At 38.6% G+C, this 26,965-nt stretch overlaps 6 non-coding genes across 6 annotated transcripts; all 6 read right to left on the bottom strand.

Annotated features, from left to right (window-relative positions):
* Positions 1-2,394: 2,394 nt before the first annotated feature.
* Trnai-uau (transfer RNA isoleucine (anticodon UAU)) lies at positions 2,395-2,484 on the bottom strand. The gene is given in 2 exon segments: positions 2,395-2,430; positions 2,447-2,484. It is a non-coding gene; the product is annotated as a tRNA-Ile (tRNA).
* Positions 2,485-6,823: 4,339 nt separating this feature from the next.
* On the bottom strand, positions 6,824-6,913 carry Trnai-uau (transfer RNA isoleucine (anticodon UAU)). Its single transcript is given in 2 exon segments — positions 6,824-6,859; positions 6,876-6,913. It is a non-coding gene; the product is annotated as a tRNA-Ile (tRNA).
* Positions 6,914-11,304: 4,391 nt separating this feature from the next.
* On the bottom strand, positions 11,305-11,394 carry Trnai-uau (transfer RNA isoleucine (anticodon UAU)). The gene is given in 2 exon segments: positions 11,305-11,340; positions 11,357-11,394. It is a non-coding gene; the product is annotated as a tRNA-Ile (tRNA).
* Positions 11,395-15,751: 4,357 nt separating this feature from the next.
* On the bottom strand, positions 15,752-15,841 carry Trnai-uau (transfer RNA isoleucine (anticodon UAU)). Its single transcript is given in 2 exon segments — positions 15,752-15,787; positions 15,804-15,841. It is a non-coding gene; the product is annotated as a tRNA-Ile (tRNA).
* A 4,340-nt stretch (positions 15,842-20,181) lies between these two features.
* Trnai-uau (transfer RNA isoleucine (anticodon UAU)) lies at positions 20,182-20,271 on the bottom strand. Its single transcript is given in 2 exon segments — positions 20,182-20,217; positions 20,234-20,271. It is a non-coding gene; the product is annotated as a tRNA-Ile (tRNA).
* Positions 20,272-25,602: 5,331 nt separating this feature from the next.
* Positions 25,603-25,692, bottom strand: Trnai-uau (transfer RNA isoleucine (anticodon UAU)). The gene is given in 2 exon segments: positions 25,603-25,638; positions 25,655-25,692. It is a non-coding gene; the product is annotated as a tRNA-Ile (tRNA).
* Between the last annotated feature and the right edge of the window lie 1,273 nt (positions 25,693-26,965).

Raw genomic sequence — 26,965 nt, 5'->3', positions numbered from 1 at the left:
TGAATTACGACATGACGATATCTGACGTAATGAGAGAGATCATGAGGTTCGATCCCAGAGGAAAAAACTGCCAAATATCTACTTTGTCTCTTACTTATTTTAAAAGCAAAATATTTCCATACACCGATACAGTGAGCAAAGGAAGGAGACGGCCAGATTATGCTTGATGATCCGATAGAAGGCTGGGAGAGAGAGAGAGAGAGAGAGAGAGAGAGAGAGAGAGAGAGTCTGAGACAGAGTGAGAGAGAGTGAGAGAGAAAGAAAGGGAGAGAGAGAATATCTTTCTACTCTAACCTGTGACCGACGTTGAATTTGGAAGGACCGGCAAGCAACCAAGTTATGCAGGCATGCTAGGCGAGAAGAGATTTCTATTATTGGTATGAACAGAATGGTTAATTATATTTTTAAAAACTTAGTAATTATTTCTAAGAAAGTGTATCATTCAAATGTCATGTTCCATTTCCTTTTGCTTTTATAATTGATTATATTCTTTTATTCTGCATTCTGAGGCTTGTTTTGTTTTATTCTATATCTCTGCTCAGGTCTCAATTTATTCTATTTCGTTTTTTATTTTATTATTTACTCGATCCGCGCAGTATCTCCGTGGTCTATCATCCTCTTGATAACAATAACCAAACCAACATGTAACAATGGGTTTGGTGCATGGGGTGATGGTGTTATATATATATATATATATATATATATATATATATATATATATATATATATATATATATATATATATATATATATATATATATATATATATATATATATATATATATATATATATATATATATATATATATATATATATATATATATATATAAACCCATTATGAACAGCAAATAATATTGCTATTTACAAACAGTATGCAGTGCAAAGACCAGCAATATTTTGTCAACCAGAAAATCCCTTCTATGCTGAGCCCAATACCATGCCGATATAAGCTATAAACCTAAAATGGTTTAGAAAATCATTGTCTTAATTAACAAACTTGGATGCATGACGAGAGAAACAAAAATGAAAGAAAAAGAAAATTTGACAGAAGAAAAGAAATTGAAACAATGTAAATAGATACTGCATATTGTGAATAATTAGAATCAGTATTTTGATCAATTCGTATACTATTTAGTTTGGATTTTACTCCATATTAAGTCATATTGTTGTATTGCTTTTTTAATTCTTGCTTGAATGGAAATTTTAAAGATATCAAATAATATCTGGAATATGTAAACAGTCTTAGAGTTTTTCTTTCTTTGAAATTCAGCATTTAAACCTCAACCCCTTCATAGTAAATATCGTAATAACCCTATTCTACTTTTATGAGCAAACAAAGTATTGTTTGTTATCCAACTTGGGACACACGACAATTCCGACAGTAAGGAAATAAAGGTTGATGAACACAGTCGTGGCAAGCGCAATTAGATACACAAACGTCCGGAATGCAAAATTATGTTTCTTTAGAACATTCAATTTGTGTGGTAATGTGTGGGATCGTTTGCCATGAGCGGTTGCAAAACGAAGAATGAACTTTTCCATAGTTGGATATCTTAAATCGTGGTCACATGCAAGTCACGATAGGCAGAACACTTTGTTTTCTTCATCCACTTAAATAACAGATCGTGGATTTCCAACCTCGAAGGTGTTTGACAACAACAACGTCTAGTCAGTAGACTCATCTTGCTACATTTCTTTCCATGAGTTTGGCAGGAATATGGTATGAAATGGGCGCAGAGAGTAAGGAGGTAGATCCATAAGAAGCACAGTTTTGCACAGCATTAAATTAATCCTCCAAAGAAGACGATGCATGTTGTTCATCGTCAGTCGGGACTAAACGTGTGAGCACCTTTCTCTTCTACGACAGAAATGCCTTAAATGCTTCACTGATGCGGGCCACCAGTTTCTCTTCGTGGCATGTACTGTTAGAGAACTTGCAACCATCCATATTGGAAGTGTTCGACGTATCGGAAGGCATCTGACTCTTTGGGGTAGGCGAGTGGCCTCGAACCTCAGAGACCTCTCGTTCCTGGCAGAAGAGTAAGACTACATTAGATGTATGCAGTTTTCAATATCTTTGCGAGCGTCCCTGCGCCTTCATTGTGCGTGTGTATTCAGGTTTATGTTTGATGTCTGAAACAAGTGTCAAAATGTGCAGTAGCCAACCTCATTTAACACATAGGAGGAATAGTAGCAATTTAAAATGACTAACTCAAATTAAAGGTTCAAAATGACTAGGTGATGCAAGGAAATTAAATGGAAAACACTCCTAATTAACCGATGCCTGTTGCCTTTCCCGATTACCCATGCAATATGCGAAATATATCAGAATATGTAAATATAATATATTGGCGTAATGATAGGTAATGGATTTTTTCATTAAAAATGATCGTTGCCCCGGGTGAGGATCGAACTCACAACCTCCGCATCGCCTAGGATACTGTCTATAAGTACGGCGCGCTAACCGATTGCGCCACCGGGGCTGACTGAATGATATTGCTTAACAAAATGTTACAGGAATAAATAAACATTGAAAAACAGGATCATCTCATTTGGATAGCTTACTATAGATTTTAACAACAATAGTTTCCTACCCCATCGCATCTTAGTGACAGTTATCCTGTCGTATTAAGCATATAGATGCCTTAAAGTTAAATATTTTATATAATAATTTCACTTATTGCTACGGTATGACGGATCATGGCATATCTCATGTAAATTGGATTTATGCACACAAAGAAATGACCTATAATATCCCATGAAAAAAGTCACTCTCAAATGTGAAACGAGCCCCAAAGAAGAAAAAGAGAAACAGTGTCAAGACCAGGTCACAGCCCCCCAAAAAGAAAAGCCCACAGAAAAAGAAAAAGAAAAGTCCCAAGAAAAGACCACAGAAAACAGCTACTACCTACAAGAGAGGTGCTTCGAACAGGACGTATCCTTACATTCGCAAACCACGACCTGCAGCGACTGTGACCGAGTCTCCAGTAACCTTAGGTTCTTCCACTTCTCCGTTGTTGGTGATGCCTGCCAAACCCAATTTGACACCCGTTCTTCCTCAGTTGATGAAACAATGGAAACCCGAGTCTCCAAGAACTTCTCCAACGGTGACACCCTTCTCCTCTTTAGCTGCAGTAGCAGCTTTTGACAAAGTACCTGCCCCCAAAATCAAAGTCCAAGAGAGATTTGGCATGTTACAGAGTTTACTGGATTTGTCCAAGCAAAGACTGTCCTGATTTATTCCGTTGCGAATCCCTCCACGACGCGTGATGACTGTCATCAAGTTGACATGACATAAAGAAAATCAGTGGCTAAGCGTTCCAGTACAAAAAAGACCTGAGGCAAAGAATGGGAATCATTGTTTTTGTGATCCTGAAAACCCATAGATGTCACCCCAAGAAGCCATCCCTCTTCTATCACCAAAGGAAAGAAAAGGAAAGTACTGACACCTCGTTTAGTCAAACATGGGGACATGTTGTCCGTCCTGTCCAAAGCTTCTCCACTCATGCGAAAGGATCTCATTCAAACCGCCTCCAAAGATTTCATCGATACCGTGTGCGAATGTTGTTTGAACGTCTTGAAAGATACGATACCTGTGTCTAAACACCAGAAGAATGCTTAGCCAAACATCGTCACGTTTGTCTCCAATTGGTCCAAAGAAAATATAAATTTATCAAAAGATGAAGATGTTGGTACAACGCGGAAGAATTTTGTCCCTCTTGTTAGGACCCTTGCTGAAAGGAGTATTGGGAACAATGCTGGGGGGACTGATGGGAGCAAGATAAAAAGGAACCAAGAAGATAAAAGGGACCTCTGGAGTCCAAAGATCTCAGACGAGACCGTTGAAATCGAGTGGAGGGACGAAAACAAGCTTTAGTGCCTTACGAAACGATGGATGGAATGCCATCGTTGGCAATTACAACGGACCCCATATTTGCCTCCCAATCATCCGAATTTGACCAAGACGTCCAAGTTACAACAGGAATTGCAATCGTTGATGGATCGTAACGATTTGTCTGAAACAGAAAAATCACTAAAGTACGGTCAACTCTTGCAACGAATACAACTCTTTCACCAGAAATCTTTAGACGAAACAGCTCTACCCACTCTGAAAGATTTTAAGACCTTGATGAATAATCCATCACCATCACCACCACCCACCACCACCCCAGTGGTCAAGACAGACGCAGCCCCACGAATGCCTGATGAAGAACAGGTACGAGAAGTTTTCAAGCACCGTCAGCAGCTCCCATTCCTAGCAAGATTGCAGCGTCCTTGTTGCCGCTTTCCCCCACACACCCCAACGAGAAGAACTGAAAGCTTGCATTAAAAAGATGATGTCCACTCCTCATTCGACAGAAGTGAAAAAGAATGAGGAGAAACCAGAAGTGAAAATGAAAAGAAGACCAAAGCCATCTCATTAGCACCTCCACTGCCACCACTACTACTGACTTCTAGGGTGTTTGTATCTGCTGTCAGGCTGCGAACTGACACATATTAGGCTTAATTTCTGTTGAATTACGACATGACGATATCTGACGTAATGAGAGAGATCATGAGGTTCGATCCCAGAGGAAAAAACTGCCAAATATCTACTTTGTCTCTTACTTATTTTAAAAGCAAAATATTTCCATACACCGATACAGTGAGCAAAGGAAGGAGACGGCCAGATTATGCTTGATGATCCGATAGAAGGCTGGGAGAGAGAGAGAGAGAGAGAGAGAGAGAGAGAGAGAGAGAGAGTCTGAGACAGAGTGAGAGAGAGTGAGAGAGAAAGAAAGGGAGAGAGAGAATATCTTTCTACTCTAACCTGTGACCGACGTTGAATTTGGAAGGACCGGCAAGCAACCAAGTTATGCAGGCATGCTAGGCGAGAAGAGATTTCTATTATTGGTATGAACAGAATGGTTAATTATATTTTTAAAAACTTAGTAATTATTTCTAAGAAAGTGTATCATTCAAATGTCATGTTCCATTTCCTTTTGCTTTTATAATTGATTATATTCTTTTATTCTGCATTCTGAGGCTTGTTTTGTTTTATTCTATATCTCTGCTCAGGTCTCAATTTATTCTATTTCGTTTTTTATTTTATTATTTACTCGATCCGCGCAGTATCTCCGTGGTCTATCATCCTCTTGATAACAATAACCAAACCAACATGTAACAATGGGTTTGGTGCATGGGGTGATGGTGTTTTATATATATATATATATATATATATATATATATATATATATATATATATATATATATATATAAACCCATTATGAACAGCAAATAATATTGCTATTTACAAACAGTATGCAGTGCAAAGACCAGCAATATTTTGTCAACCAGAAAATCCCTTCTATGCTGAGCCCAATACCATGCCGATATAAGCTATAAACCTAAAATGGTTTAGAAAATCATTGTCTTAATTAACAAACTTGGATGCATGACGAGAGAAACAAAAATGAAAGAAAAAGAAAATTTGACAGAAGAAAAGAAATTGAAACAATGTAAATAGATACTGCATATTGTGAATAATTAGAATCAGTATTTTGATCAATTCGTATACTATTTAGTTTGGATTTTACTCCATATTAAGTCATATTGTTGTATTGCTTTTTTAATTCTTGCTTGAATGGAAATTTTAAAGATATCAAATAATATCTGGAATATGTAAACAGTCTTAGAGTTTTTCTTTCTTTGAAATTCAGCATTTAAACCTCAACCCCTTCATAGTAAATATCGTAATAACCCTATTCTACTTTTATGAGCAAACAAAGTATTGTTTGTTATCCAACTTGGGACACACGACAATTCCGACAGTAAGGAAATAAAGGTTGATGAACACAGTCGTGGCAAGCGCAATTAGATACACAAACGTCCGGAATGCAAAATTATGTTTCTTTAGAACATTCAATTTGTGTGGTAATGTGTGGGATCGTTTGCCATGAGCGGTTGCAAAACGAAGAATGAACTTTTCCATAGTTGGATATCTTAAATCGTGGTCACATGCAAGTCACGATAGGCAGAACACTTTGTTTTCTTCATCCACTTAAATAACAGATCGTGGATTTCCAACCTCGAAGGTGTTTGACAACAACAACGTCTAGTCAGTAGACTCATCTTGCTACATTTCTTTCCATGAGTTTGGCAGGAATATGGTATGAAATGGGCGCAGAGAGTAAGGAGGTAGATCCATAAGAAGCACAGTTTTGCACAGCATTAAATTAATCCTCCAAAGAAGACGATGCATGTTGTTCATCGTCAGTCGGGACTAAACGTGTGAGCACCTTTCTCTTCTACGACAGAAATGCCTTAAATGCTTCACTGATGCGGGCCACCAGTTTCTCTTCGTGGCATGTACTGTTAGAGAACTTGCAACCATCCATATTGGAAGTGTTCGACGTATCGGAAGGCATCTGACTCTTTGGGGTAGGCGAGTGGCCTCGAACCTCAGAGACCTCTCGTTCCTGGCAGAAGAGTAAGACTACATTAGATGTATGCAGTTTTCAATATCTTTGCGAGCGTCCCTGCGCCTTCATTGTGCGTGTGTATTCAGGTTTATGTTTGATGTCTGAAACAAGTGTCAAAATGTGCAGTAGCCAACCTCATTTAACACATAGGAGGAATAGTAGCAATTTAAAATGACTAACTCAAATTAAAGGTTCAAAATGACTAGGTGATGCAAGGAAATTAAATGGAAAACACTCCTAATTAACCGATGCCTGTTGCCTTTCCCGATTACCCATGCAATATGCGAAATATATCAGAATATGTAAATATAATATATTGGCGTAATGATAGGTAATGGATTTTTTCATTAAAAATGATCGTTGCCCCGGGTGAGGATCGAACTCACAACCTCCGCATCGCCTAGGATACTGTCTATAAGTACGGCGCGCTAACCGATTGCGCCACCGGGGCTGACTGAATGATATTGCTTAACAAAATGTTACAGGAATAAATAAACATTGAAAAACAGGATCATCTCATTTGGATAGCTTACTATAGATTTTAACAACAATAGTTTCCTACCCCATCGCATCTTAGTGACAGTTATCCTGTCGTATTAAGCATATAGATGCCTTAAAGTTAAATATTTTATATAATAATTTCACTTATTGCTACGGTATGACGGATCATGGCATATCTCATGTAAATTGGATTTATGCACACAAAGAAATGACCTATAATATCCCATGAAAAAAGTCACTCTCAAATGTGAAACGAGCCCCAAAGAAGAAAAAGAGAAACAGTGTCAAGACCAGGTCACAGCCCCCCAAAAAGAAAAGCCCACAGAAAAAGAAAAAGAAAAGTCCCAAGAAAAGACCACAGAAAACAGCTACTACCTACAAGAGAGGTGCTTCGAACAGGACGTATCCTTACATTCGCAAACCACGACCTGCAGCGACTGTGACCGAGTCTCCAGTAACCTTAGGTTCTTCCACTTCTCCGTTGTTGGTGATGCCTGCCAAACCCAATTTGACACCCGTTCTTCCTCAGTTGATGAAACAATGGAAACCCGAGTCTCCAAGAACTTCTCCAACGGTGACACCCTTCTCCTCTTTAGCTGCAGTAGCAGCTTTTGACAAAGTACCTGCCCCCAAAATCAAAGTCCAAGAGAGATTTGGCATGTTACAGAGTTTACTGGATTTGTCCAAGCAAAGACTGTCCTGATTTATTCCGTTGCGAATCCCTCCACGACGCGTGATGACTGTCATCAAGTTGACATGACATAAAGAAAATCAGTGGCTAAGCGTTCCAGTACAAAAAAGACCTGAGGCAAAGAATGGGAATCATTGTTTTTGTGATCCTGAAAACCCATAGATGTCACCCCAAGAAGCCATCCCTCTTCTATCACCAAAGGAAAGAAAAGGAAAGTACTGACACCTCGTTTAGTCAAACATGGGGACATGTTGTCCGTCCTGTCCAAAGCTTCTCCACTCATGCGAAAGGATCTCATTCAAACCGCCTCCAAAGATTTCATCGATACCGTGTGCGAATGTTGTTTGAACGTCTTGAAAGATACGATACCTGTGTCTAAACACCAGAAGAATGCTTAGCCAAACATCGTCACGTTTGTCTCCAATTGGTCCAAAGAAAATATAAATTTATCAAAAGATGAAGATGTTGGTACAACGCGGAAGAATTTTGTCCCTCTTGTTAGGACCCTTGCTGAAAGGAGTATTGGGAACAATGCTGGGGGGACTGATGGGAGCAAGATAAAAAGGAACCAAGAAGATAAAAGGGACCTCTGGAGTCCAAAGATCTCAGACGAGACCGTTGAAATCGAGTGGAGGGACGAAAACAAGCTTTAGTGCCTTACGAAACGATGGATGGAATGCCATCGTTGGCAATTACAACGGACCCCATATTTGCCTCCCAATCATCCGAATTTGACCAAGACGTCCAAGTTACAACAGGAATTGCAATCGTTGATGGATCGTAACGATTTGTCTGAAACAGAAAAATCACTAAAGTACGGTCAACTCTTGCAACGAATACAACTCTTTCACCAGAAATCTTTAGACGAAACAGCTCTACCCACTCTGAAAGATTTTAAGACCTTGATGAATAATCCATCACCATCACCACCACCCACCACCACCCCAGTGGTCAAGACAGACGCAGCCCCACGAATGCCTGATGAAGAACAGGTACGAGAAGTTTTCAAGCACCGTCAGCAGCTCCCATTCCTAGCAAGATTGCAGCGTCCTTGTTGCCGCTTTCCCCCACACACCCCAACGAGAAGAACTGAAAGCTTGCATTAAAAAGATGATGTCCACTCCTCATTCGACAGAAGTGAAAAAGAATGAGGAGAAACCAGAAGTGAAAATGAAAAGAAGACCAAAGCCATCTCATTAGCACCTCCACTGCCACCACTACTACTGACTTCTAGGGTGTTTGTATCTGCTGTCAGGCTGCGAACTGACACATATTAGGCTTAATTTCTGTTGAATTACGACATGACGATATCTGACGTAATGAGAGAGATCATGAGGTTCGATCCCAGAGGAAAAAACTGCCAAATATCTACTTTGTCTCTTACTTATTTTAAAAGCAAAATATTTCCATACACCGATACAGTGAGCAAAGGAAGGAGACGGCCAGATTATGCTTGATGATCCGATAGAAGGCTGGGAGAGAGAGAGAGAGAGAGAGAGAGAGAGAGAGAGAGAGAGAGAGAGAGAGAGAGAGAGAGAGTCTGAGACAGAGTGAGAGAGAGTGAGAGAGAAAGAAAGGGAGAGAGAGAATATCTTTCTACTCTAACCTGTGACCGACGTTGAATTTGGAAGGACCGGCAAGCAACCAAGTTATGCAGGCATGCTAGGCGAGAAGAGATTTCTATTATTGGTATGAACAGAATGGTTAATTATATTTTTAAAAACTTAGTAATTATTTCTAAGAAAGTGTATCATTCAAATGTCATGTTCCATTTCCTTTTGCTTTTATAATTGATTATATTCTTTTATTCTGCATTCTGAGGCTTGTTTTGTTTTATTCTATATCTCTGCTCAGGTCTCAATTTATTCTATTTCGTTTTTTATTTTATTATTTACTCGATCCGCGCAGTATCTCCGTGGTCTATCATCCTCTTGATAACAATAACCAAACCAACATGTAACAATGGGTTTGGTGCATGGGGTGATGGTGTTATATATATATATATATATATATATATATATATATATATATATATATATATATATATATATATATATATATATATATATATATATATATATATAAACCCATTATGAACAGCAAATAATATTGCTATTTACAAACAGTATGCAGTGCAAAGACCAGCAATATTTTGTCAACCAGAAAATCCCTTCTATGCTGAGCCCAATACCATGCCGATATAAGCTATAAACCTAAAATGGTTTAGAAAATCATTGTCTTAATTAACAAACTTGGATGCATGACGAGAGAAACAAAAATGAAAGAAAAAGAAAATTTGACAGAAGAAAAGAAATTGAAACAATGTAAATAGATACTGCATATTGTGAATAATTAGAATCAGTATTTTGATCAATTCGTATACTATTTAGTTTGGATTTTACTCCATATTAAGTCATATTGTTGTATTGCTTTTTTAATTCTTGCTTGAATGGAAATTTTAAAGATATCAAATAATATCTGGAATATGTAAACAGTCTTAGAGTTTTTCTTTCTTTGAAATTCAGCATTTAAACCTCAACCCCTTCATAGTAAATATCGTAATAACCCTATTCTACTTTTATGAGCAAACAAAGTATTGTTTGTTATCCAACTTGGGACACACGACAATTCCGACAGTAAGGAAATAAAGGTTGATGAACACAGTCGTGGCAAGCGCAATTAGATACACAAACGTCCGGAATGCAAAATTATGTTTCTTTAGAACATTCAATTTGTGTGGTAATGTGTGGGATCGTTTGCCATGAGCGGTTGCAAAACGAAGAATGAACTTTTCCATAGTTGGATATCTTAAATCGTGGTCACATGCAAGTCACGATAGGCAGAACACTTTGTTTTCTTCATCCACTTAAATAACAGATCGTGGATTTCCAACCTCGAAGGTGTTTGACAACAACAACGTCTAGTCAGTAGACTCATCTTGCTACATTTCTTTCCATGAGTTTGGCAGGAATATGGTATGAAATGGGCGCAGAGAGTAAGGAGGTAGATCCATAAGAAGCACAGTTTTGCACAGCATTAAATTAATCCTCCAAAGAAGACGATGCATGTTGTTCATCGTCAGTCGGGACTAAACGTGTGAGCACCTTTCTCTTCTACGACAGAAATGCCTTAAATGCTTCACTGATGCGGGCCACCAGTTTCTCTTCGTGGCATGTACTGTTAGAGAACTTGCAACCATCCATATTGGAAGTGTTCGACGTATCGGAAGGCATCTGACTCTTTGGGGTAGGAGAGTGGCCTCGAACCTCAGAGACCTCTCGTTCCTGGCAGAAGAGTAAGACTACATTAGATGTATGCAGTTTTCAATATCTTTGCGAGCGTCCCTGCGCCTTCATTGTGCGTGTGTATTCAGGTTTATGTTTGATGTCTGAAACAAGTGTCAAAATGTGCAGTAGCCAACCTCATTTAACACATAGGAGGAATAGTAGCAATTTAAAATGACTAACTCAAATTAAAGGTTCAAAATGACTAGGTGATGCAAGGAAATTAAATGGAAAACACTCCTAATTAACCGATGCCTGTTGCCTTTCCCGATTACCCATGCAATATGCGAAATATATCAGAATATGTAAAAAAAAAATATATTGGCGTAATGATAGGTAATGGATTTTTTCATTAAAAATGATCGTTGCCCCGGGTGAGGATCGAACTCACAACCTCCGCATCGCCTAGGATACTGTCTATAAGTACGGCGCGCTAACCGATTGCGCCACCGGGGCTGACTGAATGATATTGCTTAACAAAATGTTACAGGAATAAATAAACATTGAAAAACAGGATCATCTCATTTGGATAGCTTACTATAGATTTTAACAACAATAGTTTCCTACCCCATCGCATCTTAGTGACAGTTATCCTGTCGTATTAAGCATATAGATGCCTTAAAGTTAAATATTTTATATAATAATTTCACTTATTGCTACGGTATGACGGATCATGGCATATCTCATGTAAATTGGATTTATGCACACAAAGAAATGACCTATAATATCCCATGAAAAAAGTCACTCTCAAATGTGAAACGAGCCCCAAAGAAGAAAAAGAGAAACAGTGTCAAGACCAGGTCACAGCCCCCCAAAAAGAAAAGCCCACAGAAAAAGAAAAAGAAAAGTCCCAAGAAAAGACCACAGAAAACAGCTACTACCTACAAGAGAGGTGCTTCGAACAGGACGTATCCTTACATTCGCAAACCACGACCTGCAGCGACTGTGACCGAGTCTCCAGTAACCTTAGGTTCTTCCACTTCTCCGTTGTTGGTGATGCCTGCCAAACCCAATTTGACACCCGTTCTTCCTCAGTTGATGAAACAATGGAAACCCGAGTCTCCAAGAACTTCTCCAACGGTGACACCCTTCTCCTCTTTAGCTGCAGTAGCAGCTTTTGACAAAGTACCTGCCCCCAAAATCAAAGTCCAAGAGAGATTTGGCATGTTACAGAGTTTACTGGATTTGTCCAAGCAAAGACTGTCCTGATTTATTCCGTTGCGAATCCCTCCACGACGCGTGATGACTGTCATCAAGTTGACATGACATAAAGAAAATCAGTGGCTAAGCGTTCCAGTACAAAAAAGACCTGAGGCAAAGAATGGGAATCATTGTTTTTGTGATCCTGAAAACCCATAGATGTCACCCCAAGAAGCCATCCCTCTTCTATCACCAAAGGAAAGAAAAGGAAAGTACTGACACCTCGTTTAGTCAAACATGGGGACATGTTGTCCGTCCTGTCCAAAGCTTCTCCACTCATGCGAAAGGATCTCATTCAAACCGCCTCCAAAGATTTCATCGATACCGTGTGCGAATGTTGTTTGAACGTCTTGAAAGATACGATACCTGTGTCTAAACACCAGAAGAATGCTTAGCCAAACATCGTCACGTTTGTCTCCAATTGGTCCAAAGAAAATATAAATTTATCAAAAGATGAAGATGTTGGTACAACGCGGAAGAATTTTGTCCCTCTTGTTAGGACCCTTGCTGAAAGGAGTATTGGGAACAATGCTGGGGGGACTGATGGGAGCAAGATAAAAAGGAACCAAGAAGATAAAAGGGACCTCTGGAGTCCAAAGATCTCAGACGAGACCGTTGAAATCGAGTGGAGGGACGAAAACAAGCTTTAGTGCCTTACGAAACGATGGATGGAATGCCATCGTTGGCAATTACAACGGACCCCATATTTGCCTCCCAATCATCCGAATTTGACCAAGACGTCCAAGTTACAACAGGAATTGCAATCGTTGATGGATCGTAACGATTTGTCTGAAACAGAAAAATCACTAAAGTACGGTCAACTCTTGCAACGAATACAACTCTTTCACCAGAAATCTTTAGACGAAACAGCTCTACCCACTCTGAAAGATTTTAAGACCTTGATGAATAATCCATCACCATCACCACCACCCACCACCACCCCAGTGGTCAAGACAGACGCAGCCCCACGAATGCCTGATGAAGAACAGGTACGAGAAGTTTTCAAGCACCGTCAGCAGCTCCCATTCCTAGCAAGATTGCAGCGTCCTTGTTGCCGCTTTCCCCCACACACCCCAACGAGAAGAACTGAAAGCTTGCATTAAAAAGATGATGTCCACTCCTCATTCGACAGAAGTGAAAAAGAATGAGGAGAAACCAGAAGTGAAAATGAAAAGAAGACCAAAGCCATCTCATTAGCACCTCCACTGCCACCACTACTACTGACTTCTAGGGTGTTTGTATCTGCTGTCAGGCTGCGAACTGACACATATTAGGCTTAATTTCTGTTGAATTACGACATGACGATATCTGACGTAATGAGAGAGATCATGAGGTTCGATCCCAGAGGAAAAAACTGCCAAATATCTACTTTGTCTCTTACTTATTTTAAAAGCAAAATATTTCCATACACCGATACAGTGAGCAAAGGAAGGAGACGGCCAGATTATGCTTGATGATCCGATAGAAGGCTGGGAGAGAGAGAGAGAGAGAGAGAGAGAGAGAGAGAGAGAGAGAGAGAGAGAGAGTCTGAGACAGAGTGAGAGAGAGTGAGAGAGAAAGAAAGGGAGAGAGAGAATATCTTTCTACTCTAACCTGTGACCGACGTTGAATTTGGAAGGACCGGCAAGCAACCAAGTTATGCAGGCATGCTAGGCGAGAAGAGATTTCTATTATTGGTATGAACAGAATGGTTAATTATATTTTTAAAAACTTAGTAATTATTTCTAAGAAAGTGTATCATTCAAATGTCATGTTCCATTTCCTTTTGCTTTTATAATTGATTATATTCTTTTATTCTGCATTCTGAGGCTTGTTTTGTTTTATTCTATATCTCTGCTCAGGTCTCAATTTATTCTATTTCGTTTTTTATTTTATTATTTACTCGATCCGCGCAGTATCTCCGTGGTCTATCATCCTCTTGATAACAATAACCAAACCAACATGTAACAATGGGTTTGGTGCATGGGGTGATGGTGTTATATATATATATATATATATATATATATATATATATATATATATATATATATATATATATATATATATATAAACCCATTATGAACAGCAAATAATATTGCTATTTACAAACAGTATGCAGTGCAAAGACCAGCAATATTTTGTCAACCAGAAAATCCCTTCTATGCTGAGCCCAATACCATGCCGATATAAGCTATAAACCTAAAATGGTTTAGAAAATCATTGTCTTAATTAACAAACTTGGATGCATGACGAGAGAAACAAAAATGAAAGAAAAAGAAAATTTGACAGAAGAAAAGAAATTGAAACAATGTAAATAGATACTGCATATTGTGAATAATTAGAATCAGTATTTTGATCAATTCGTATACTATTTAGTTTGGATTTTACTCCATATTAAGTCATATTGTTGTATTGCTTTTTTAATTCTTGCTTGAATGGAAATTTTAAAGATATCAAATAATATCTGGAATATGTAAACAGTCTTAGAGTTTTTCTTTCTTTGAAATTCAGCATTTAAACCTCAACCCCTTCATAGTAAATATCGTAATAACCCTATTCTACTTTTATGAGCAAACAAAGTATTGTTTGTTATCCAACTTGGGACACACGACAATTCCGACAGTAAGGAAATAAAGGTTGATGAACACAGTCGTGGCAAGCGCAATTAGATACACAAACGTCCGGAATGCAAAATTATGTTTCTTTAGAACATTCAATTTGTGTGGTAATGTGTGGGATCGTTTGCCATGAGCGGTTGCAAAACGAAGAATGAACTTTTCCATAGTTGGATATCTTAAATCGTGGTCACATGCAAGTCACGATAGGCAGAACACTTTGTTTTCTTCATCCACTTAAATAACAGATCGTGGATTTCCAACCTCGAAGGTGTTTGACAACAACAACGTCTAGTCAGTAGACTCATCTTGCTACATTTCTTTCCATGAGTTTGGCAGGAATATGGTATGAAATGGGCGCAGAGAGTAAGGAGGTAGATCCATAAGAAGCACAGTTTTGCACAGCATTAAATTAATCCTCCAAAGAAGACGATGCATGTTGTTCATCGTCAGTCGGGACTAAACGTGTGAGCACCTTTCTCTTCTACGACAGAAATGCCTTAAATGCTTCACTGATGCGGGCCACCAGTTTCTCTTCGTGGCATGTACTGTTAGAGAACTTGCAACCATCCATATTGGAAGTGTTCGACGTATCAGAAGGCATCTGACTCTTTGGGGTAGGCGAGTGGCCTCGAACCTCAGAGACCTCTCGTTCCTGGCAGAAGAGTAAGACTACATTAGATGTATGCAGTTTTCAATATCTTTGCGAGCGTCCCTGCGCCTTCATTGTGCGTGTGTATTCAGGTTTATGTTTGATGTCTGAAACAAGTGTCAAAATGTGCAGTAGCCAACCTCATTTAACACATAGGAGGAATAGTAGCAATTTAAAATGACTAACTCAAATTAAAGGTTCAAAATGACTAGGTGATGCAAGGAAATTAAATGGAAAACACTCCTAATTAACCGATGCCTGTTGCCTTTCCCGATTACCCATACAATATGCGAAATATATCAGAATATGTAAATATAATATATTGGCGTAATGATAGGTAATGGATTTTTTCATTAAAAATGATCGTTGCCCCGGGTGAGGATCGAACTCACAACCTCCGCATCGCCTAGGATACTGTCTATAAGTACGGCGCGCTAACCGATTGCGCCACCGGGGCTGACTGATTGGTATTTCTTAACAAAATGTTACAGGAATAAATAAACATTGAAAAACAGGATCATCTCATTTGGATAGCTTACTATAGATTTTAACAACAATAGTTTCCTACCCCATCGCATCTTAGTGGCAGTTATCCTGTCGTATTAAGCATATAGATGCCTTACAGTTAAATATTTTATATAATAATTTCACTTATTGCTACGGTATGACGGATCATGGCATATCTCATGTAAATTGGATTTATGCACACAAAGAAATGACCTATAATATCCCATGAAAAAAGTCACTCTCAAATGTGAAGCGAGCCCCAAAGAAGAAAAAGAGAAACAGTGTCAAGACCAGGTCACAGCCCCCCAAAAAGAAAAGCCCACAGAAAAAGAAAAAGAAAAGTCCCAAGAAAAGACCACAGAAAACAGCTACTACCTACAAGAGAGGTGCTTCGAACAGGACGTATCCTTACATTCGCAAACCACGACCTGCAGCGACTGTGACCGAGTCTCCAGTAACCTTAGGTTCTTCCACTTCTCCGTTGTTGGTGATGCCTGCCAAACCCAATTTGACACCCGTTCTTCCTCAGTTGATGAAACAATGGAAACCCGAGTCTCCAAGAACTTCTCCAACGGTGACACCCTTCTCCTCTTTAGCTGCAGTAGCAGCTTTTGACAAAGTACCTGCCCCCAAAATCAAAGTCCAAGAGAGATTTGGCATGTTACAGAGTTTACTGGATTTGTCCAAGCAAAGACTGTCCTGATTTATTCCGTTGCGAATCCCTCCACGACGCGTGATGACTGTCATCAAGTTGACATGACATAAAGAAAATCAGTGGCTAAGCGTTCCAGTACAAAAAAGACCTGAGGCAAAGAATGGGAATCATTGTTTTTGTGATCCTGAAAACCCATAGATGTCACCCAAAGAAGCCATCCCTCTTCTATCCCCAAAGGAAAGAAAAGGAAAGAACTGACACCTCGTTTAGTCAAACATGGGGGCATGTTGTCCGTCCTGTCCAAAGCTTCTCCACTCATGCGAAAGGATCTCATTCAAACCGCCTCCAAAGATTTCATCGATACCGTGTGCGAATGTTGTTTGAACGTCTTGAAAGATACGATACCTTTGTCTAACCACCAGAAGAATGCTTAGCCAAACATCGTCACGTTTGTCTCCAATTGGTCCAAAGAAAATATAAATTTATCAAAAGATGAAGATGTTGGTACAACGCGGAAGAATTTTGTCCCTCTTGTTAGGACCCTTGCTGAAAGGAGTATTGGGAACAATGCTGGGGGGACTGATGGGAGCAAGATAAAAAGGAACCAAGAAGATAAAAGGGACCTCTGGAGTCCAAAGATCTCAGACGAGACCGTTGAAATCGAGTGGAGGGACGAAAACAAGCTTTAGTGCCTTACGAAACGATGGATGGAATGCCATCGTTGGCAAGTACAACGGACCCCATATGTGCCTCCCAATCATCCGAATTTGACCAAGACGTCCAAGTTGCAACAGGAATTGCAATCGTTGATGGATCGTAACGATTTGTCTGAAACAGAAAAATCACTAAAGTACGGTCAACTCTTGCAACGAATACAACTCTTTCACCAGAAATCTTTAGACGAAACAGCTCTACCCACTCTGAAAGATTTTAAGACCTTGATGAATAATCCATCACCATCACCACCACCCACCACCCCCCCCCAGTGGTCAAGACAGACGCAGCCCCACGAATGCCTGATGAAGAACAGGTACGAGAAGTTTTCAAGCACCGTCAGCAGCTCCCATTCCTAGCAAGATTGCAGCGTCCTTGTTGCCGCTTTCCCCCACATACCCCAACGAGAAGAACTGAAAGCTTGCATTAAAAAGATGATGTCCACTCCTCATTCGACAGAAGTGAAAAAGAATGAGGAGAAACCAGAAGTGAAAATGAAAAGAAGACCAAAGCCATCTCATTAGCACCTCCACTGCCACCACTACTACTGACTTCTAGGGTGTTTGTATCTGCTGTCAGGCTGCGAACTGACACATATTAGGCTTAATTTCTGTTGAATTACGACATGACGCTATCTGACGTAATGAGAGAGATCATGAGGTTCGATCCCAGAGGAGAAAACTGCCAAATATCTACTTTGTCTCTTACTTATTTTAAAAGCAAAATATTTCCATACACCGATACAGTGAGCAAAGGAAGGAGACGGCCAGATTATGCTTGATGATCTGATAGAAGGCTCGGAGAGAGAGAGAGAGAGAGAGAGAGAGAGAGGGAGAGAGAGACAGAGACAGAGTGAGAGAGAGTGAGAGAGAAAGAAAGGGAGAGAGAGAATATCTTTCTACTCTAACCTGTGACCGACGTTGAATTTGGAAGGACCGGCAAGCAACCAAGTTATGCAGGCATACTAGGCGAGAAGAGATTATTATTGGTATGAACAGAATGGTTAATTATATTTTTGAAAACTTAGTAATTATTTCTAAGAAAGTGTATCATTCAAATGTCATGTTCGATTTCCTTTTGCTTTTATAATTGATTATATTCTTTTATTCTGCATTCTGAGGCTTGTTTTGTTTTATTCTATATCTCTGCTCAGGTCTCAATTTATTCTATTTCGTTTTTCATTTTATTATTTACTCGATCCGCGCAGTATCTCCGTGGTCTATCATCCTCTTGATAACAATAACCAAACCAACATGTAACAATGGGGTTGGTGCATGGGGTGATGGTGTTTTATATATATGTAAACCCATTATGAACAAGAAATAATATTGCTATTTACAAACAGTATGCAGTGCAAAGACCAGCAATATTTTGTCAACCAGAAAATTCCCTCTCTGTTGAGCCCAATACCATGCCGATATAAGCTATAAACCTAAAATGGTTTAGAAAATCATTGTCTTAATTAACAAACTTGGATGCATGACGAGAGAAACAAAAATGAAAGAAAAAGAAAATTTGACAGAAGAAAAGAAATTGAAACAATGTAAATAGATACTGCATATTGTGAATAATTAGAATCAGTATTTTGATCAATGTAAATAGGTACTGCATATTGTGAATAATTAGAATCAGTATTTTGATCAATTCGTATACTATTTAGTTTGGATTTTACTCCATATTAAGTCATATTGTTGTATTGCTTTTTTAATTCTTGTTTGAATGGAAATTTTAAAGATATCAAATAATATCTGGAATATGTAAATAGTCTTAGAGTTTTTCTTTCTTTGAAATTCAGCATTTAAACCTCAACCCCTTCATAGTAAATATTGTAATAACTCTATTCTACTTTTATGAGCAAACAAAGTATTGTTTGTTATCCAACTTGGGACACACTACAATTCCGACAGTAAGGAAATAAAGGTTGATGAATACAGTCGTGGCAAGCGCAATTAGATACACAAACGTTCGGAATGCAAAATTATGTTTCTTTAGAACATTCAATTTGTGTGGTAATGTGTGGGATCGTTTGCCATGAGCGGTTGCAAAACGAAGAATGAACTTTTCCATAGTTGGATATTTTAAATCGTGGTCACATGCAAGTCACGATAGGCAGAACACTTTGTTTTCTTCATCCACTTAAATAACAGATCGTGGATTTCCAACCTCGAAGGTGTTTGACAAGAACAACGTCTAGTCAGTAGACTCATCTTGTTACATTTCTTTCCATGAGTTTGGCAGGAATATGGTATGAAATGGGCGCAGAGAGTAAGGAGGTAGATCCATAAGAAGCACAGTTTTGCTCAGCATTAAATAATTCCTCCAAAGAAGACGATGCATGTTCTTCCTCGTCAGTCGGGACTAAACGTGTGAGCACCTTTCTCTTCTACGACAGAAATGCCTTAAATGCTTCACTGATGCGGGCCACCAGCTTCTCTTCGTGGCATGTACTGTCAGAGAATTTGCAACCATCCATATTGGAAGTGTTCGATTTATCGGAAGGCATCTGACTCTTTGGGGTCGGCGAGTGGCCTCGAACCTCAGAGACCTCTCGTTCCTGGCAGAATAGTAAGACTACATTCGATGTATGCAGTTTTCAATATCTTTGCGAGCGTCCCTGCGCCTTCATTGTGTGTGATGTATTCAGGTTTATGTTTGATGTCTGAAACAAGTGTCAAAATGTGCAGTAGCCAACCTCATTTAACACATAGGAGGAATAGTAGCAATTTAAAATGACTAACTGAAATTAAAGGTTCAAACTGACTAGGTGATGCAAGGAAATTAAATGGAAAACACTCCTAATTAACCGATGCCTGTTGCCTTTCCCGATTACCCATGCAATATGCGAAATATATCAGAATATGTAAAAAAAAAATATATTGGCGTAATGATAGGTAATGGATTTTTTCATTAAAAATGATCGTTGCCCCGGGTGAGGATCGAACTCACAACCTCCGCATCGCCTAGGATACTGTCTATAAGTACGGCGCGCTAACCGATTGCGCCACCGGGGCTGACTGATTGGTATTTCTTAACAAAATGTTACAGGAATAAATAAACTTTGAAAAACAGGATCATCTCATTTGGAGTGGGACTCTTACTTTCTTCAACAGTCGACTTCTCATACAGGGGACCCACAACTAAATTGTTGGAGAATTATTGAAACTGGCACTGAGAGTCAGTAGGAAGAAATATGGACATTAAACAACATGAATGATCTGTAATTAGGGTGAAACGTGTTTAATTAACTCTTTTTCCTTCGCCCTTTAATGAGTCTGGCTGGAATCCACAGCTAGATAGATGAAAATGATGAATTCTTACTGCTCATGACATGGAACAAAGCAAGATCGATGTTTGCGTTACATTATTAAAACACTTTGAATGTAAAATGACAGCTGGGTCTTGTGATCATTTCATTTATTAAACGCAAAAGGAAAAAACATAATTAATAATAATAATCAAGTTTAAACGATATTAACGAGTTACTAACTTCTCTTTCGGGCGTTTATCACCCTCGTCGCATTGAACAGTTTATGGCCATCAGATTTATCTGCCCTTTAAAATGTATAACTCGCGTGAAATAATTACAGAGAAAGGACCAGGTTTTGGCACAAACCTGTAGGATAAAATTTAAAAAATAGTTACAGAGCGCAAACCAGAAAGCTACCTTTTTATTACTTCATGAAAACTGGTTTACAAAAAAGTTTTATTTGATGGAAAATAGACAAGCGTAAAGATGGAAACGACCTGTCAATTTTCACAGGTCTTTGAAAGGCAGAAACCAAGGAACCAGCCTTTTACATTGTCCATGAAAATTGGTTTATAAATACATTTTTGGATTGACTCGGGCTATGATTTTTGTTGTTGGTGTTGTTGTTTTTTTTAAAATTGGGCTTTGAATTTGGAGGGAATTTAGAACAGATCCAATATGTTTCCATATCACTCATGTACTTAAAATTGCTTTATCAAAGAGCATACATGACTCATGAGTTAGATACAGTTTGTGTTTGCATTCATTGATAAAGACAACTATTCTTTAATATTGTTCATGTTAGTGTGATTAATGTTAAAATCATCAAACATGAGTAATCTTTACATTTTCTACTGGAGTCAAGTCTTCTGAGATAGGATATCTAAAATACAATGATCCGGGTTGTAGATAACTTCTGGGTGAGCTTATGTATCGAATTCATTTGTTATAGTTCTAACTTCATGTCTTATTGCATGTTTAGTTACACCTAACTCCCTACCAAAGATTGTGTATAATTATACATTATACATATATGGAAAAAATTCTTGTATACTCATAAATTAAAATTAAAAGAGGATCAAGAAGAAGAATAAAGTAGAATAATCAAAGAGCTATACGATAATCCTTCAATCACTAAAATTGTCAAATTACATCTGACAAAACTTATTAAGAAATTTATGTTATTATTGCGTTTAGAAATTTAACAATCAGAAAAACTAGACTATACTAACAACACTATAAATAGATACTACATATTGTGAACAATGAGAATCAGTATTTTGATCAATTCGTATACAATTTAGTTTGGATTTTACTCCATATTAAGTCATATTGTTGTATTGCTTTTTCAATTCTTGTTTGAATGGAAATTTTAAAGATATCAAATAATATCTGGAATATGTAAACAGTCTTAGAGTTTTTCTTTCTTTGAAATTCAGCATTTAAACCTCAACCCCTTCATAGTAAATATTGTAATAACTCTGTTCTACTTTTATGAGCAAACAAAGTATTGTTTGCCATCCAACTTGGGACACACTACAATTCCGACAGTAAGGAAATAAAGGTTGATGAATATAGTCGTGGCAAGCGCAATTAGATACACAAACGTTCGGAATGGAAAATTATCTTTCTTTAGAACATTCAATTTGTGTGGTAATGTGTGGGATCGTTTGCCATGAGCGGTTGCAAAACGAAGAATGAACTTTTCCATTGTTGGATATTTTAAATCGTGGTCACATGCAAGTCACGATAGGCAGAACACTTTGTTTTCTTCATCCACTTAAATAACAGATCGTGGATTTCCAACCTCGAAGGTGTTTGACAACAACAACGTCTAGTCAGTAGACTCATCTTGCTACATTTCTTTCCATGAGTTTGGCAGGAATTTGGTATGAAATGGGCGCAGAGAGTAAGGAGGTAGATGCATAAGAAGCACAGTTTTGCTCAGCATTAAATTAATCCTCCAAAGAAGACGATGCATGTTGTTCATCGTCAGTCGGGACTAAACGTGTGAGCACCTTTCTCTTCTACGACAGAAATGCCTTAAAGGAGACCAGAAACCAATGGAAATATAGAATAATAATAAAAGTACTATAGCAGAAAACCTTGTTCTGAAGTATCATGTGCGACCGTAATGCCAATATTAAAATATTGGCCTATCTTCTAGAAGCTGAATTTCCGTGACCTCGTATGGAAAATTTCCGTGCCTGTTCGGTTACTTTCGGGATGTGACGTCATAGTGGCGACTCCAGCAGCCCAAGTGGGAGTTGCCAGAGTAAAAGACAATACCGTTTTGCGTTGCTTACGGGTGTAATAGAACATTAAGAAAAGCCTGTGGAGAACATTTTTTTTTTCCCGAAAGATAAAGGCATAATGAGAGAATGGATACATCATTACAAACGAGTCGATTTCCAAGCAACACCATACAGCACTCTGTGCTCGTTACATTTCTCAAAAGACTGTTATGAGAGGGATTCTGAAAAAATGGCAGCTCAAAGATACGCAAATGCTAGGCCTAGACTAAAAGTTGGCGCTGTTCCAGACATAACGTTGAATAATAAAAGTGTTAAACGTGCAAGTTACTAAAATAGGCAGAAGGCCGAGTAAGTGACCACAAAATGCAACAATCAATTCACAGATCTTTTATCTACACCAGCAGTGCTAAAAATAAATCTGATAGCCCGACACCCTGGGCCCCTCTGGTTTTAGTTTCGGCCCATCCTGTATTCAAAGTGAGGTGCCCGTCAGGCTTGTCGAAACAAAAATTGTTTGCCTGAGGAAACTTTGATCGCGCTGGTGAAATTAGTAAATGTATTTTCAAAATGTTGACATACATGCCTTAACACGGCACAATCTAAATCAAATCACTACTGTCCAAGGTGAAATTTAGATTTGATTTTAATCAAATGGAGGCTTTGCCAAAAATAATATTCTAAACCTGTCGTGTTTCGAGAAAACACAATTTTCAGTAATCTTATAAAAATTACAAATTTAAAAAAAAAGTCATTGTATACATGTAGTATGTATAAACGGTAATCTGAAATGATTGGAACTGATATAAAACTATTCCTTGGGCAGTTTAAATAGCAGCGATTAAAAGAAAAGAGGTCAAAGTTTCACATTAAATGGCTGACAATAGAAACTGGGGGGGGGGGGGAGACTATTGACCCAACCCCCAACCCAATGTGCGAGCGCCCATGGGACGTACCTTTTCTCCATGTGATACGCCTCATTATTACCCCCGGACAAGCCCATTTTGCATATTCTGGTCAGCTCTGGCTAAATTGCAAAATAGCAAAAGTTTTGATTTAAGTACGCAAACAATAAAGCCGGTGTGACTAATGAACGTAACTCCTTATCCTTGCATTGATCTTGTGAAAAGGACTGACCTTCGGACATACTTCAAAGAAACCAAGTTCGACAGTGTGTGTATGTTTAAGCACCAGCAATTGATTGCCAAAATAAACGATGCCTATTTTGTTGTTACTTACGATGCCATGGACTTCACGTTTAAGTCTTAATGCATGTAACACTGTTTGCTGAACAATATACTGCATGGTATATTTTGTTTTATTCCTTGTAATTTAATCATGGTAATTAAACTTTACGTATACGGTAGAGGAATGTCAGGTGTTAACTGGCCGAGTTTCTTTGGCGGAAATGGAGATGCGATTTTGTTTGCAGAGAAAATTTCACAGTGATCATTCATTTAAGCTAATTGGTGACAATTTTATTCTTTTAATTTTTTTATACTATAGTACTGTTGTAGTTGTTTAAAAACATCTGAAATTTATTTGAATAATGTTTAATTTTCACGTTCTATTTACTAAAGAAGAAAAAAAGAAAAAAACTGTTGTATGATATTAATTATTTTGTCCAGTACCGGATTTAGACGTGTGTGCGTGTGATTTGAATTTTTAACGTAGCTTTAACAATTTTTCAGGCATATCACTACGATGTCTGCAGTGTGGCAGTTTAGACTGTGGATTGCATACGTTATATCTATTTATAAATGGTTTGGGGGTGGGTTTTTTTTCTTCTGACAAATGAAAACTGACAGACATAATGTAATAATCGGGACTTCGCTGCGAAAAATTTAGAGATATTACGAGATCGGGATGTAGATGAGGAAATACCCCCAAAATCGGGAGGTTTTTCTCCCGGCTTGAGAGTTGACAGGTATGAACTGTCCGGGCTTGTGGAATTTCAGTCAGGGCTTGAGTTTATTTAAGTCACCAGCCCGGGGCCTGTGCCTAAAAAATTTCTTTTAGCACTGACAAGTACAGTACATAAACTATTATATCAGACTGCAGATTCAAGTTTTGAATGTGCAACCCAAATGTGGTCTCCTTCCGTTTATATTTGTATTCGAGGACTGGCTAGTATTGCGTCACGGTACCACGTGATCTGTCGTCTCATTAAAACTCGGAAAAACTCGGCAATTTACGGAATCGTGGTATCCTCCATGCAATAAAATCACTACCCGCTTACGATATTTAATTTATAAACATGGCAGTCGAATTAAAATCTGTAGAGAATTACATACGTAGAAGGAAAATTTTGATTTCTAGTCTCCTTTAAATGCTTCACTGATGCGGGCCACCAGTTTCTCTTCGTGGCATGTACTGTTAGAGAACTTGCAACCATCCATACTGGAAGTGTTCGATGTATCGGAAGGCATCTGACTCTTTGGGGTGGGCGAGTGGCCTCGAACCTCAGAGACCTCTCGTTCCTGGAAGAATAGTAAGACTACATTCGATGTATGCAGTTTTCAATATCTTTGCGAGCTTCCCTGCGCCTTCATTGTGCGTGACGTATTCAGGTTTATGTTTGATGTCTGATTCAAGTGTCAAAATATGCAGTAGCCAACCTCATTTAACACAGGAGGAATAGTAGCAATTTAAAATGACTAACTGAAATTAAAGGTTCAAAATGACTAGGTGATGCAAGGAAATTAAATGGAAAACACTCCTAATTAACCGATGCCTGTTGCCTTTCCCGATTACCCATGCAATATGCGAAATATATCATAATATGTAAAAAAAATATATTGGCGGAATGATAGGTAATGGATTTTTTCATTAAAAATGATCGTTGCCCCGGGTGAGGATCGAACTCACAACCTCCGCATCGCCTAGGATACTGTCTATAAGTACGGCGCGCTAACCGATTGCGCCACCGGGGCTGACTGAATGATATTGCTTAACAAAATGTTACAGGAATAAATAAACATTGAAAAACAGGATCATCTCATTTGGATAGCTTACTATAGATTTTAACAACAATAGTTTCCTACCCCATCGCATCTTAGTGGCAGTTATCCTGTCGTATTAAGCATATAGATGCCTTAAAGTTAAATATTTTATATAATAATTTCACTTATTGCTACGGTATGACGGATCATGGCATATCTCATGTAAATTGGATTTATGCACACAAAGAAATGACCTATAATATCCCATGAAAAAAGTCACTCTCAAATGTGAAACGAGCCCCAAAGAAGAAAAAGAGAAACAGTGTCAAGACCAGGTCACAGCCCCCCAAAAAGAAAAGCCCACAGAAAAAGAAAAAGAAAAGTCCCAAGAAAAGACCACAGAAAACAGCTACTACCTACAAGAGAGGTGCTTCGAACAGGACGTATCCTTACATTCGCAAACCACGACCTGCAGCGACTGTGACCGAGTCTCCAGTAACCTTAGGTTCTTCCACTTCTCCGTTGTTGGTGATGCCTGCCAAACCCAATTTGACACCCGTTCTTCCTCAGTTGATGAAACAATGGAAACCCGAGTCTCCAAGAACTTCTCCAACGGTGACACCCTTCTCCTCTTTAGCTGCAGTAGCAGCTTTTGACAAAGTACCTGCCCCCAAAATCAAAGTCCAAGAGAGATTTGGCATGTTACAGAGTTTACTGGATTTGTCCAAGCAAAGACTGTCCTGATTTATTCCGTTGCGAATCCCTCCACGACGCGTGATGACTGTCATCAAGTTGACATGACATAAAGAAAATCAGTGGCTAAGCGTTCCAGTACAAAAAAGACCTGAGGCAAAGAATGGGAATCATTGTTTTTGTGATCCTGAAAACCCATAGATGTCACCCCAAGAAGCCATCCCTCTTCTATCACCAAAGGAAAGAAAAGGAAAGTACTGACACCTCGTTTAGTCAAACATGGGGACATGTTGTCCGTCCTGTCCAAAGCTTCTCCACTCATGCGAAAGGATCTCATTCAAACTGCCTCCAAAGATTTCATCGATACCGTGTGCGAATGTTGTTTGAACGTCTTGAAAGATACGATACCTTTGTCTAAACACCAGAAGAATGCTTAGCCAAACATCGTCACGTTTGTCTCCAATTGGTCCAAAGAAAATATAAATTTATCAAAAGATGAAGATGTTGGTACAACGCGGAAGAATTTTGTCCCTCTTGTTAGGACCCTTGCTGAAAGGAGTATTGGGAACAA

Source organism: Sinohyriopsis cumingii, unplaced genomic scaffold (assembly GCF_028554795.1).
Source record: "Sinohyriopsis cumingii isolate HCF-2022 unplaced genomic scaffold, ASM2855479v2 utg002126l, whole genome shotgun sequence".
NCBI lineage: Eukaryota > Metazoa > Mollusca > Bivalvia > Unionida > Unionidae > Sinohyriopsis > Sinohyriopsis cumingii.
The sequence above is the reverse complement of the archived record's forward strand: the minus strand, read 5'-3'. Positions and strand labels throughout refer to the sequence as shown.